The sequence below is a fragment of the Myodes glareolus genome, chromosome 15 (genome assembly GCF_982192425.1).
Source record: "Myodes glareolus chromosome 15, mMyoGla1.1, whole genome shotgun sequence".
In the NCBI taxonomy this organism is placed as follows: Eukaryota; Metazoa; Chordata; class Mammalia; order Rodentia; family Cricetidae; genus Myodes; species Myodes glareolus.
The window spans coordinates 58,196,979-58,210,614 of NC_142040.1; the positions used below are offsets into that span (position 1 = coordinate 58,196,979).

Here is a 13,636-nt window from a genome sequence, read left to right on the forward strand (position 1 = left end):
GAGGAAGGGAGACACGCTCCCACTGTGCACTTCGCGCAACTATTATCAGGACTTCTTTGTAGAAGGATTTATCTACTCATCGATATTGTTCTTACTGTGCCATTTCCAGCAGCAGTAAAGGGACTTCCCTTCGGACACAGGTTTGCTCTGATGACTTACCTTCTCTCAGAGTCCTGCAACATATCTCAGGGCCTCCCACAGAGGGCTCCTTGAGCTTTGTGAGGTGACTAGGGTTCAATTATTTTTGGACACTCCTCAGGAAGTACAAATACTCTCAATTGTGTAATTAAGCAAAGCAATGAGTATTCTAGAAATTTCAAACGATGTGAAATGGTTCCTTTCAAAGAAAAAGAACATGCCAAGGCAGCAATTATTAGGCAATTTAAAATTACCATTTTTTGAGAGCAGATTTTATATAACAAGCTCAAGAGTCTGATGAAATTTTATGATTATCAACGTTGAATAAATTCCACATTCTTCCTCTTTCTTTTCTCAGACCGGATTTTGGCATTGCCTGAAGTAGGGAGCAGGGCATTGTGCAAAGAGTACTTGCAGAATCCTTCCTCAACAGCAGTGAGCTCCACGTGATGTACATATTCGGCAGATGATTTACGGGTTACAGACATACTGTGACCTTTCTTTCCCAACTGCAAACAGATTAAGCAGCGCTGATTAACCGAGACTAAAAACACTGGGTTACGTTCTCTTCTGAGGGTCTTTGACAAATCCTCCCTCAGCCCTCCCACTTTATTCACTTGCAAATCGCCCTGCCCAGAGGGGTCTGCCACAGCCCATCCTCAAACCTGGAGCCCTGCAGCGCCATCAGCTGCAATATCTTCTTATATGAGCGACGTTTCTTATTAATCAGGAACGCGGAATGGAAGCCAATCAGAGAGTTCCTTTGGTTTCAGATTCCTGCCTGTCTGAGTTAAAAGTGGTGCTGAAAGAGAGGCACAGTGAGACGCATGAAGATTCGTCTGGGAAGACACTATGAAAAGAGAAGGGATGAGACAGAAGCGACAGCAGAATTGAATCGCCTGCTGAGCGAGGCTAACTCAGTTCCATTGCTAAACAAGGTAAGCGTTATTTATTTGCCTGAAAACAGAAGCAAAGCAGTTTTTCCTTTCTTAGAATGTAGTATAGATACTGCTTCTCTTCTCGCAAGTATTTTCTCGGGGCTATTCTGCTCTCTTCCAATATTTGGCAGCAGGTAATACGGTTTATATAATTAAAAAAATACATATTCAAATGAAAACATTTAGTGCTTTATTCTCATTTACTTTTTAAAATTCCTGATACCCATCAAGCTATCTTTATAGTCCTTAAATTTGCTTCTGGGTTACTACTGTAAAGATAAAAGCAGAGTTCAAACTATGTTAATTCACTGTACTGGCTTGGAATTCTCTTTTTCCTTCGTTTTGTTTGCATTTTGCTTCTGTTTTAATGTGGTCATTAATACTTTCATGGCTATGAACCTGAAATGGTTCTCTAGTTTTGTCATAACTTTTGTTAACTACTTTGAGTCAGAATTATGAACATGTAAAAGCACCAGCATTCATACTTTAATGTGAATTTCTTTTTACGGTTATGAGAAATGTGATAGTAGACAAGAAATATATCTCACATGTCAATTGGTTTCATGCGTTAGGGTTAATATAATGATGTTTGCCTGATAACAGACATTCCTGTGAACGCATATGGTTCTCACTAATAGAAATATCCTATATGTGTACATACCTGTTGGCTGTAATTGGACAACATAAATAATGTTGAAACCTAATAAAAATGAGAAAGTCTGCCAAGAGCAGCATTTGGCATTTTTGAGTTTGAAATCATAAGAAAATGCATTGACTTACTAGAATAATTTTTGTTCTGCTTTTCATTGCAGAATCAATATCACAATCCAGATTAAGCAATTTCTTATGAGCACCATGATCTTAATAATAAGCTTGATTTTTTTATAATGTTGTTTATAATGTCTCTAGAATGATGTAATATGTAGCCACTATAAATTGGGGGAACTTCTCAGAGACTGTTATACATTAAAATAATATAATGAAAGTCACAAACTGTATCAAATAAGTTTATAATAATTTGTCTGATGTATGTTTTGATTAAAATGTAATGAATTATAGATTTGTAAAACTTGATTATTTTCTGGATATTTCTTGTCATTTCTTATGCTGTGTTATAAACACAAGAAGTTTCTAAGCATATTTTTCATGACGCACCCAAATCTTGTAGTCTGAAAAAATAATGAATTTTATGATATCAAGGAAAAGAGATAACTTTTGTGAAGTAGGATAGAATCTTCATTTGGCTTCTTTTCATGATTTCTATCAAGTCACAAGAATTATCTATCTTCCATGTTCTTAATATGATAAAAAAAATCTCCTGCATTTGGTAAAAGATGATTTATAGCCTCACAGATTCTCAAAGTGATCTATTGCCGAGGCAGTGCTGTGTCAGGTGAGGAAGGAATCTGTGTAACTATGAGACTAGCGAGTGCCAGTTTCAACAGATATTGTGAAAGATACGGAAGATCAAATAGCAGGCTGCTCTATCACATGTCAGGAAGGAGCCTGGATAGAAATGAACAGCGTGTGTTAACATTCTGTCATCAAATTTAACACCACATCCACTGAAGTTTTCTGCATGTGCATCCAATACCATATGTATTTAATTGAAAATTTTGGAAATGCTAAAACAATATCTCATATGATTACACACTTTCAAAAGTGAGATTTAAGGTATAAGTGATAAGCAAACTACATCCAGCATTAATGAATGAAGTAATGATTTAGAAACCGAGGATGGTAATACCAGTTTGCAAGTAATAAACCAAACTTCAAGGTAAGCAGAACTAGTAATACTAATAAGAAAATGGTTCTATAAGGTGGCACAGTTTTCTGAGGTAGAAATGCTGTCTTCTTGTATCACACCACTTAAGTACTCGAAACAGTATTTCAACTGGTTTATGTAACTGGATCACCATTATTAGGCTTATGTGTATAATTAAAATAAAAACTTATTGTGAAAGCTGTGTGTAGCCAGAAACTAACTCAAGCTAATAAGAAATTATGTTTCCAAATAGTGTGCAGCTTTGCTTGACTTGATAAATTTAAGATGGATCAGAACCTCTTCTGAATGTCACCTTCCATGGGGTGGGTTAACCTTTGCATTTTCGTCTGTTCTTTTACATATACATCCTATTCAATACAACATGCTTTCGAGCACCAGGCAAGAGAGATTACATTGATGCTTTTTGCTCTCTATCAACCTTTCCTCTGGTAGCCTATGGGACATACATTACTTTCTTCAGTGGCTCTAGAATGCGTGAAGGAAGTCGGTCACTATGTTTTATATAATGCTAAAAATTACATAATACAAGTTATGTGAGTAACATGGCAGTTTAATGCTTGTAAGAAGGAAGAATAAATTGAAATCAAAGTTAACTTGAAGAATACATACAACTGTGTCATCAGCAAACGGTGACTGAGACTTGTTCTCTCCGGAAATATTCCTGGATTGTTATTGGATTTCAAGTAGATGCTTCAGTGGAACTGGATGTTGGTTTGATCCTTTTTCTGTTCACACAAACACACATTTAAGTATATTTTAGATTTAAATCTGCACTTGAAAAAAGGGTGATTTTTTTTAAACATGTAGAATATTTTGAATGTTTACACAGCCAAGTTTATGTTTAATCTTTTAATTCTAATTTCCTGATTTAAACTTCTAAACAGGACCATTCTTAATTGCAGAACATGAGATGTTGCTTAGGATTAAAAATGTTTCTCCTCTGTGTGTGCAAATTTGTTGGAAAAAGTGTTTTTTTTTTCTTTTAAACACATCCCAAATTTCTTACAAGTAGCAATTCTGCCTCAGTAGAAGTTTACTTAAAACTTTAGAGCTTTAGATATAGACCTGATATTTTAGTTGTATCCAGGAGAAAACAAAGCTTTAGGAGTATTGGGTTACATATAGAAAGGGGTTTGATTACCTACAAAAACTGGTAAGCTATCTGTAAAAAATGTTAATGATGGAAATTGGGTTAGCAAGATAGATAGCTATTGCTATGTGGATAGGTAGGTTGATAAACTGATGGTAGGTGGCAGGTGACTATGACAGATAGTAGATTCATAATAGATATCGCTGGATCAGGTAATGGTATCTAGATGGGTGCTATTAGAAGTATGATAAGCAGACGTGTAATAGATGACAGGTCAGAAACAGAGAACAAATGGAATGCAGTAACTCTTTTGTGGCTTTGAACTTTCACAATTACTGTAGTTCTTTTCCCGGAACCCCCATCACACTCATCACTAAAGCACGGCAAGGATGTGAGGGGAGTCTCCTTTCACTCTTAAGCATTTCCATAGCGGCTCTATCAGGCTAATGTGCCTATCCCTAAATTTAGCACTCACAGAGAAAGTCTGCTAGCCACATTCCAAATGCAAAGTGGTGGACTACATTGATTCTCTGGAGCTTTTGTACAGGAGGACTGTCATAAAACGCCCACGCCAGTGTCAATGTCACAGTCTGGATTCTTACTATATTCTTGCTTATTCTTCAGAAAATACATAAAGAAATATGATTGTCTCTTTACTCTTTTCTGCCTTCATTTCCATCCTCCAACTCTCCCCCCCCCCCAATATGCTCCCAACTTATTCAATTCCCAAGTTCATGCCTTTGTTGTTGTTGTTCCCATTAAATCTCACTGTGCGGCATCTACGCGTATGGTCATTGTGTAGAAGATAAAATACTTGTTTTGTGAAAACTTATGTATATGTTGAGAACCAGCAATGGAACTCTCATGGGTTATTTAGTTTCTGTTTAGTGTGTGTGGGTTATTGTTGGTGGTGGGAGTGTTTATGTATATTTTTATTTTATTGCATATTTAGAGCAGCAAATGTGAAATAGTAGAAGTGCCCAATATTTGAATAATATTTACAGTTTGTACCTCTATCTTATTAATTCAGCAATTTATAAAACAGTCACACATGAATGAGTGCTCTCGTATCTTCTATTTGTCTCAATCAGAAATTTCTTGGTCCTTTTCGTTACAGAGCTTGAAGCTGTTTCATAAATGTGGTTAAAAATCCTTCTTTCTCATACAATTTAAGAACTAATTCTACAATTATGAAGAGCATGGGTGACTTAATTTTGTCTTATTTTCTGTTTTACTTCAAACACATATAACTTGTAATGGAAATATAAGTAACTAAACACTATTATTTGATTCACTTATTTGATTCATATGTCTTTAGCTACACTTAAAGAAAGAACTATGTCCGACAGAATTTATATTAAAATGTGAAGCCCCTACATGTTCTCTATATGATTGTTATAACTTCTAATACAGTTGGAATCTTTCTTCCCATTTTTGACAGTACCTCAGGAAAGTCATATTAACCAACAAACAATGTTCTTGGGAAGGTATTCTAATCAAAGAGAAAGCCGTTGCATGTTACATGATGATCTCACAGCAAATGAACACTGGTAATTCACTCCTTGGTCTAATGGCAAATGTGAAGCAACTTCAGCTTGTAGACGTTCTTTCTGGAACTTGGCACTCATTACCCATACATTGGAAGTAAAGGTCCTACTCATGCAACTTGCCCTCTGTCCAACATACACACACACACACACACACACACACACACACATACACACACACTATGATACACATGTGTCTCACCTCTTCTGCTGTCTAATACAAAAATAAGCATCAAATTTACAAAGTAATGACAAAAATACTGCTTTTGTAGAAGTGTAGTATTTATCAGGGTCATTCTTTGAGGGGTATTTTTTTTCTATACTCCATTGTCAAGCGTGTGTCTATCCTCTATATCCTGGATGTGATAGAATTTCATGTAAGTTCCAGAAGTGGCTCACCAAATATTCACACTCATGTGTCTTATTATAACAGTCTTTTAGTCATCAAATCATATTTTAAAAGAGAGATATGCCATCTAGTTCAAATTACACAGTAAAACCTTTGGGTCTTCAAATGCTCATCTACATATACAGCGTTGTTTTTATGTAAGATTTTATATTTGCACATATGAGCATGTTTGTACAAACTCAATGTGTTTACTAAGGTTGAAGGAAATAAAATAATTATTTTTTTGTGTACATAAAAGTTAATCTGTAATGATTATTACATGATGACATATAAGGCAACTTATCCTTGTATCAGGTGGTTATAGGTAATATATCATGTAAAATGAGAGAGCTAACTTTAGAGTATTTTATTTCTCAAAAAGTTAAACTGTGAGTTGTCATAGTTTTAGGTAATTTAGTGAATAGGGTGAATTAGGCTCTTTGAAAAGCTGCGCCTAGAAATAATTGTTTCCACTTAATCTTCACAGTTTTGAGGACTGAACAAAATATAATCTCTTTGCCCACACATGTGGTGGGTGGAAAAACTATTACATAAAATATGGATTATAATGAAATCAGAAATCCTATTTATATAATATTAGAGACTTAGCAAAAATACCTTAATAATTTTACATTTGTCAGTACAGAGCCTTCATATTACACTGTGGATTTCCAATTAATTTTCTGACATCTTTATTTAATTCAGGGTCATCTCAAAAGACACTTGAGATTTTTTTATTAATAGAGGGAATTGATAAATTCTTAGGAGCAGATTAGTTTTATAGTGAAAATGTTGTACAAACACTGAAAAAGCTTTGTTTTATGTAAGCATACATACACCACTAGTAATAAAATAGCCAAGGATAATTATCTTAGTGGTATTATTTTTGATAGTAACAGCTTCTCTTATTTTAAAAGTATATTGATGAACATGTATTAAAAACAACTATCTATTTGAAGGGATAGATGATAATTTTGTTTCTTTCAAATCTTGATCATTTGTGTCAAAATTGGTAAATTTAAAATATTTTTGTCCTCTGCAATGTATCTATGTCTCTCTGTCTTTTTATTTTAAAATACAAGTTTTGTGTTATTTTAACATGCATCCCTAACCCTGAAGACTTTTTAAACAAGGTTTTGAATTTATTGCCTTTTTTTACACAAGAGTTCAAAACAGTTCAATGACAGTTCAAAATATTGAGATTTTGAGTTTATATTTCCAATAGTAAGACCCCGTTTTAGGAATTAAATAAATAAATAACTCTCTAACATACTTATATAGATAATTATTTATAAAAGAGTATTCATCTATCTTGCATTATTTTATTCAGAAGTCAGCTCTTTGCTGTAATTTTTGACAATGAAGAGTTATTATATTTTCAAATCAGCATCACTTTGCTTTGTAATGAGCTATACAAGATGCAAATAGTGAATCCCTGTAATGAAGTGTTGCTTATAAATATTCATGGATTTTGTTAGTGTCAACCATTAAAGAAAAATTGCATTTGAGTGTCAGAGTAACATGTATACATTTATATATTTGTAGGGTAAAATATTTTTTTATCAGTAATACCTATGTCTATATTTATCCTATATCTAAAGATTAGATATATAAATATAAATGATACATTTTAAATTCACTGTTCTGATTTTACAGTATCTGTTGAACCTGATTTCTTATAACAGCTATGTAATGTAATTTTATTCAAATGAGAAATTTATAAGACTGGAAAAGTCTTATGATTATAGGAGATTAAGAATAAAGAAAAACTTGATTGTGATGTTATTCTCTTGAACTTTTTGCATGTCAGACAGCTACTTCAAGTTTACGTACATAGAATAAATATTGAAAGCTACAGAGAAAACGTGATTAGTAGCATCAAAGATGTATCTTTTCATAGTGGACTCAACATAAGTGTGATACAAAGTTTCAAATTTAACTGTTACTGACACAGACAAGTGCACTTCTGCCCAGTGTCAGGCAGCAATCTGAGATGTTCCATCATAAGTGGACACCTTCATGCTCCTCACTTATACATGGATCTAGAAAAATGCCTTCATTGCCCAGCATTACATTCCTTCTAGTCAGAATCGTTCAGGGATCAAAAAAGATTATGTCACAGATATATGTTTTGAATGTTCTTTCATTGGCTCTACAAATTCATTTTCAAAAATTAGAAAAATTTAAAGATAAAATAGTCATACAGTATTTGAGGAAACCCTATCCTAGATTTAAAATTATTTTCAGGTAATAGTTTCGGAGAGACAACAATCCTTAATGGTGTATGAATAACATATTAAAATAACCTTAAAATACAGGTTAGAAAGCTAAACTTTGGAAATAATACTGGTAAGTTAAAATTTTAACTATGCATCTGTATGAATATGTATGTATTATGTATGCATGTATTTATCTGTCTACCTATCATTTATCTATCTACATATCTATCATCTATACCTATGTATCTATATCTATCTGTCCTCTGTCATTTACTTATGTATCTATCTACCTATTTATATTTATCTATCAGCTATCTGTCTTTATCTATCATCTATTTCTATCATCTATCTATCTATCTATTCATCTATTCACCTATCTATTTATATCTATGTATCTATCATCTATCTCTATCTTTCTATTGATATCATGTATATTTCTATTGCTCTGTCTATCATCTATCTATCTATCTATCTATCTATCTATCTATCTATCTATCTACCTATATCCATCTGTGATCTCTTTATGCACATATATCTATAAAATAGACTGCTTTTTACAAATGTGGAATATTTGTGAAGTCATTATAATTAAATTTTATTTTTTGTTGTTGACCATAAAACTTCTTTTGTCCATGTAAAATTTTTTGTAGTGTTTTTTAATACTAGGATTACCTAAGACAGAACTCGTAAGAAAGAAGATCTTTACTTACTTTATTAGAAAAAAAATCAATTTTACAAAAATTAGTATTAAGCAATTAAAACAAATAGTGTAGAAAGTGTGTAAAAATCACAGCTTTTTATTTTGTATGTGTTAACATTTGTTTCATAACACACACACACACCACACACACACACACACACCAGTAAGATATATCAGTAACACATTAGTAAGTTCAGAGTTACATACTGGACTGTGATATGCCCTGAGTTCTTCCTCTGCTTGGGCTTTCCTTCCTCCACGTGTTTGGGTACAGATGTTTTCTCTCCATATCAACTGTTGTGGTATCTTTCCATTATCATTATTCCCACCCCTGACTTCTTTACTTCAAAGACACATACACAGTGCATTTAAGGGTAAGCATCTATGCTTTTTAACTTGGCTTTCATTCTGGGAGATGATTCAATTGGTAACAGGAAGTGCCATTTCCAACATGAGAATTCATTACATGCCGGGAAATAATGTGATTTTGTCAATATGGTCCATCACCAATTTTAGAAACTCCTTTGCTCCCTCCACCTCCCCTGCTTTTACTGCCTGACTGGAAAAGGGCTTGGGAGGGAGGTGAGTTATCAAAGCCAGAGGATATGAGAAGAGATTGCAGAATAAGTTTGTCACTTCTAGTGACAAGAACAAGTGCAGGAAAAAAGTCTAACACAAGGAACAGCAACCTATGGACTGAAAATTATAAAGCTAAATATAAAAAAGTAAATCAAGGAATTAAAGTCACCCTTATAAAATTAATACTCTTAAGGGAGATGGATTGGGGGAAATTTTTAACATGTTCTTCTCTTGACTCTTCACCTCAAGATCACACCTTCATTAATTCCTGTTTTAAAAAACAATCTTTTCTTATTTTACATACCATCCCCAGTTTCCACTCCCTCCCTTCCTTCCACTTCCCCCAATATCCCTCCCTTATCACTCCATTCACTTATCAGAGAGTGTAAGGCTCCCCATGGGGAGTCAGCAAAGTCTGACACATCATTTTGAAGCAGGACCAAGACCCTCCCCCTTATAGCAAGGCTGAGCAAGGTATCTCTCCAAAGAGAACAGGCTTCAAAAAGTCAGTTCAAGCACTAGAAAAAAGTCCTGTCTCCACTGGCAGGGCCCCACAGAATGCTCAAGTCACACAACTGTCACACACATTCAGAGGGCCTAGTTTTTTCCTATACAGCTACCACTGTTTCGTGTGTAGAGAACCTTAGCAGGCAGGGACAAGATCTACAATCCATAGTTAATGTTATTATATAGTTGGTATTTGTTATCTTAATTAAAGGCCCTTAGTAGGAGGAGAAACTTACTACATTGTTCACAGAAAGGTATGAATGAGGCACGTTGCAGCTGGGGTCTTAGGTTGCTGACAAGTTGCTAGGTGCACAGGCGAAGGTAAGGTCACCAAGCACATTCTAATATTAGGGGTGTGTTCATATCTCAGATAAAGTATTCTGTCAGGTCGTTCAGTTTTTACCCCTTGGTGTCATGAAAGTGTTTTCTCATTCTCTTATTACCTCTAAAAGTGTAGTAAGTCATCTTATTGGAAAATAAAGACAAAAATATTTAAATATCTGTTAAAAACTGCATTTCAGCTTCTGCGATACTCTACTGTATGATAATTCACAAATTTTAAAAGAGTTATAATAAAAATAATGATTACAGGTAGATATTTGTCATAGGTTAGATGTTGCAAACTAAAAGAAAAATAACCTGTTATATATTATTTTTTTCTGTACTTATTAATTCTTCGATCACTTTCTTATTTTGAAAATAAATGCATTAATTACTTGACTCTCATTGTATGTGCTCATATGGATAGTGATTCCTATTTTAAATTTTTCTTTAAAATTGCTGGTTTTAATATAATAGCATTCATTTCCCTTTATTCTTCCTCCCTCCAGAAGTTTCCTGCTTCATCCTTTGTTACTGTTTTTAAAATCCATAGGCCATTTTCTCATTGTTTTAAATATGCAGAAATTTTTCTAACACATAAATATAGCCTGCTTAGTTTGTGTAACATTACTTGACTGTGTGTTCCTAGGTTAACTGCTTAATCTTGGATAACCAACTGGTGTGTTCTTCCCTTAGGAAGACTATTTCTCTCACACTCAGCATTCCTCAGTTGCTTGTAGTTCTTTGTGTAGGGTTTAGTCCTCCAGAGCATTCCACCACTCGCATTAGCATGTCTACTGTTGTTATCCTTGACAAGCCCACATTTAAATCGTCCTGTTAATGGGTGTGGCTTCTCACATTCTCAAAGATCAATCTCACAACAATCTCTGATCCTCTGGCTCTTAGAATCTTTCTGCACCCTCCTCTGCAGTGATCCCAAGTCACAGGTGAGGGAGTTTTATTGTAGATGCAGTCACTGGAACTGAACTTCCAAACTCTGCATTCTGATTGGTTTTGGTTTTCTGTAATGGTCTCCTTCTGTTGGAAATAGAAGACTCTTTGATGCAGAGATAGGACTATCTTATCTGCTGCTAGAAGGACAAATATTTTGAATGCATTTAGGTGCTATGCTGATATAATAAAATGGTGGTCATAGGTTCTCCAAAATCCATGACTACACTAATCCTGTGTAAATAATTAGTGTTTCCCTCTTGTTGAGAAGGTCTTATGTCCAATTAGAGTGATGTTGGTTTTAGCTAAGGTATGGATGCTAATACTGCCTTTTTAGGCTTATTTGCCATGTTAATCTTCGTTGTATTTCATGACTTTTATTAGCTGGATAGGACTGTTGGTTTCTACTTTGTTTTTGTTTTTGTTTATTTTATTTTTGGTTTTTTTTTTGTTTGTTTGTGTTTTTATTTTGATTACTTGCTTGGCACCTGAAGCTAACCCTCAGAGAGGAGACTTTCAAATCTTTTCTAGCAGGTCTCTGGGTACTATATAATATTTTGGTAGTCTCCTGCACAACTCTGACCAAGAACTGAAAAGAGCATTTCTTATGACATTTTTAGTTTTAGTAGATGTTTTTGGCTTTTGGAGGAAGAATTGTCGACTCAGATGGAAAATTTATGTTTAAGCTACATACATGTATTTTTATGTCAAATTACGTTTATCATAGGTAGCTTTAGGTTCTTATGATTTTTGAAACATACGTATATGTAACAATAGTGAATGAAAGGACCATGAATTTGAAAAACAGTAAGAAGGTTACATGGAAGGATTTGGGGGAAGTAGCAAGTGTAGAGGATGGCACAGGATTATGTTGTAATCTGAGAAAAATAAACAAATTTGAAAACATTTTATAGTGCTTTTAATTTCCTTGGTTTGTGTTTCCTAATATGCATTACTATAGTAACAAAGTATTGGAGAAGAATTTTAACTTACTGATAGTCTCTGTAATTAATACTTCTGTTCCATTTAATTGGCAGACGATTTTCCATCCCGATCACATGTTATTTCATTTGTAAAATACTTTAATCAAGAATTTATACTGGTAAGCACTATTTTCTGGTAGTAATGACACAAAGAATATCAGAGTCAAAGAACAATGGTATGAGAAATTTGCTGTATATTTCAAGGATGAATTTTAGATACCTTTTTAATATTTTGATGCTCCATGAAATTTCTAAGTGAAATTTCAAACATTGCAATCACATTTTAGGATATCCTAAGGAGGAACAAGATAGTCAACTCTATCAACATGTTGATAAGGAATGCTTTATTATGTTTTGATAAGAACTCGATAACCTATATTGGAACATCCACAAATAAAATGGAGAGACATACCTTATATCTAGGAATAAACCTATGGTTCTTGAAACTCTGCTGAAGAGAGTTTTTTATATTATTTAGCTCAACATTTTCACATTTTGTCATATCTTAGGTTGACAATTAAAATGATGAAAACATTTTCTTTCACTTTCAGTAGTATTTGTTTGGTAAGCTCCTGCAATTGGAAATTAATTCAAACTATTTTATACTACAGTGTATTAAGTTAATTGTGTAAAGTTTAAACAATCGCATCCAGAGATACAGGTGAGCAAAGAAAGCCACTGACGTTAATGGTAGAAAATGTCCGTGTTTCATATCATAAACTTCAATGTCAGAATATTGAGTCTTTTTTCCTCATTTTTATGATTTTACTCTTTTGTTCATTGAGTTTTGTTATGACTAAAATAATTTGTATTCTTGACCTGAAAGAAAGAAGTTTTCTTTTAATGGGGGTTTGTTTACTGAATATTTTACTGGTCTTTTAAGCAAAAGATGAACTCATAGTTATACGCATATAACCTTCAACAAGATTGGCTTAAATACATTTGCTAGTATGGTTATCTCTAAATTTTGTAAAATATTGTACATTGACATAAATTTTAAAATGAAGTGTTCAAATTATATTACAAATTAAATTTATAAAGAAGGATTAGTGCTTAATACTTATTCAATCTGACTGTGTGGCTGTGTACTATCCATTTTATAGACATGGTTTATTAATACTTTTAATATCCTTTACTCAAATAAGTGGCTCACCTGAAAGGATCATCCTTTGTGAATAGGATGTTAGATTTTTTAGCAAATATTTTTCATTCAGAAATGGTCATTCCCACAGATAGCATAATATGTGAATGTACTAACAATTAGATTTCTTTTTCATCCTTTAAATAAAAGTTCACTTTAGCTAAGAGAAGGAGAGAAAACCTAAGGGATAATATGTGTGCCTGAACCTGTGTCTATATCCAGATCCTCATGTATAATGCTAACATACAGGAACCTCGTCCTTCTCTAAAAGACAGAAGTCGGTAAAAGATTAGTCCTCTCAAAGTTGAACTCTGGATAAGGTGCGACTTTCTTCAAAGCACAATGGAA

General features: G+C 33.7%; 1 protein-coding gene across 2 annotated transcripts in view; it reads left to right on the forward strand.

The window, feature by feature from the left end:
* Positions 1 to 567: 567 nt before the first annotated feature.
* The window catches only part of Cdh9 (cadherin 9), a 127,674-nt gene continuing 114,605 nt past the window's right edge, over positions 568 to 13,636 (forward strand). Inside the window, exon 1 of one of the 2 annotated variants that reach the window (XM_085676606.2) lies at positions 568 to 1,076. The gene's annotated coding sequence lies outside the window, so the exon portion shown is untranslated. The remainder of the gene's footprint in view (positions 1,077 to 13,636) is intronic. The other variant, XM_048429854.3, reaches the window with a different exon arrangement.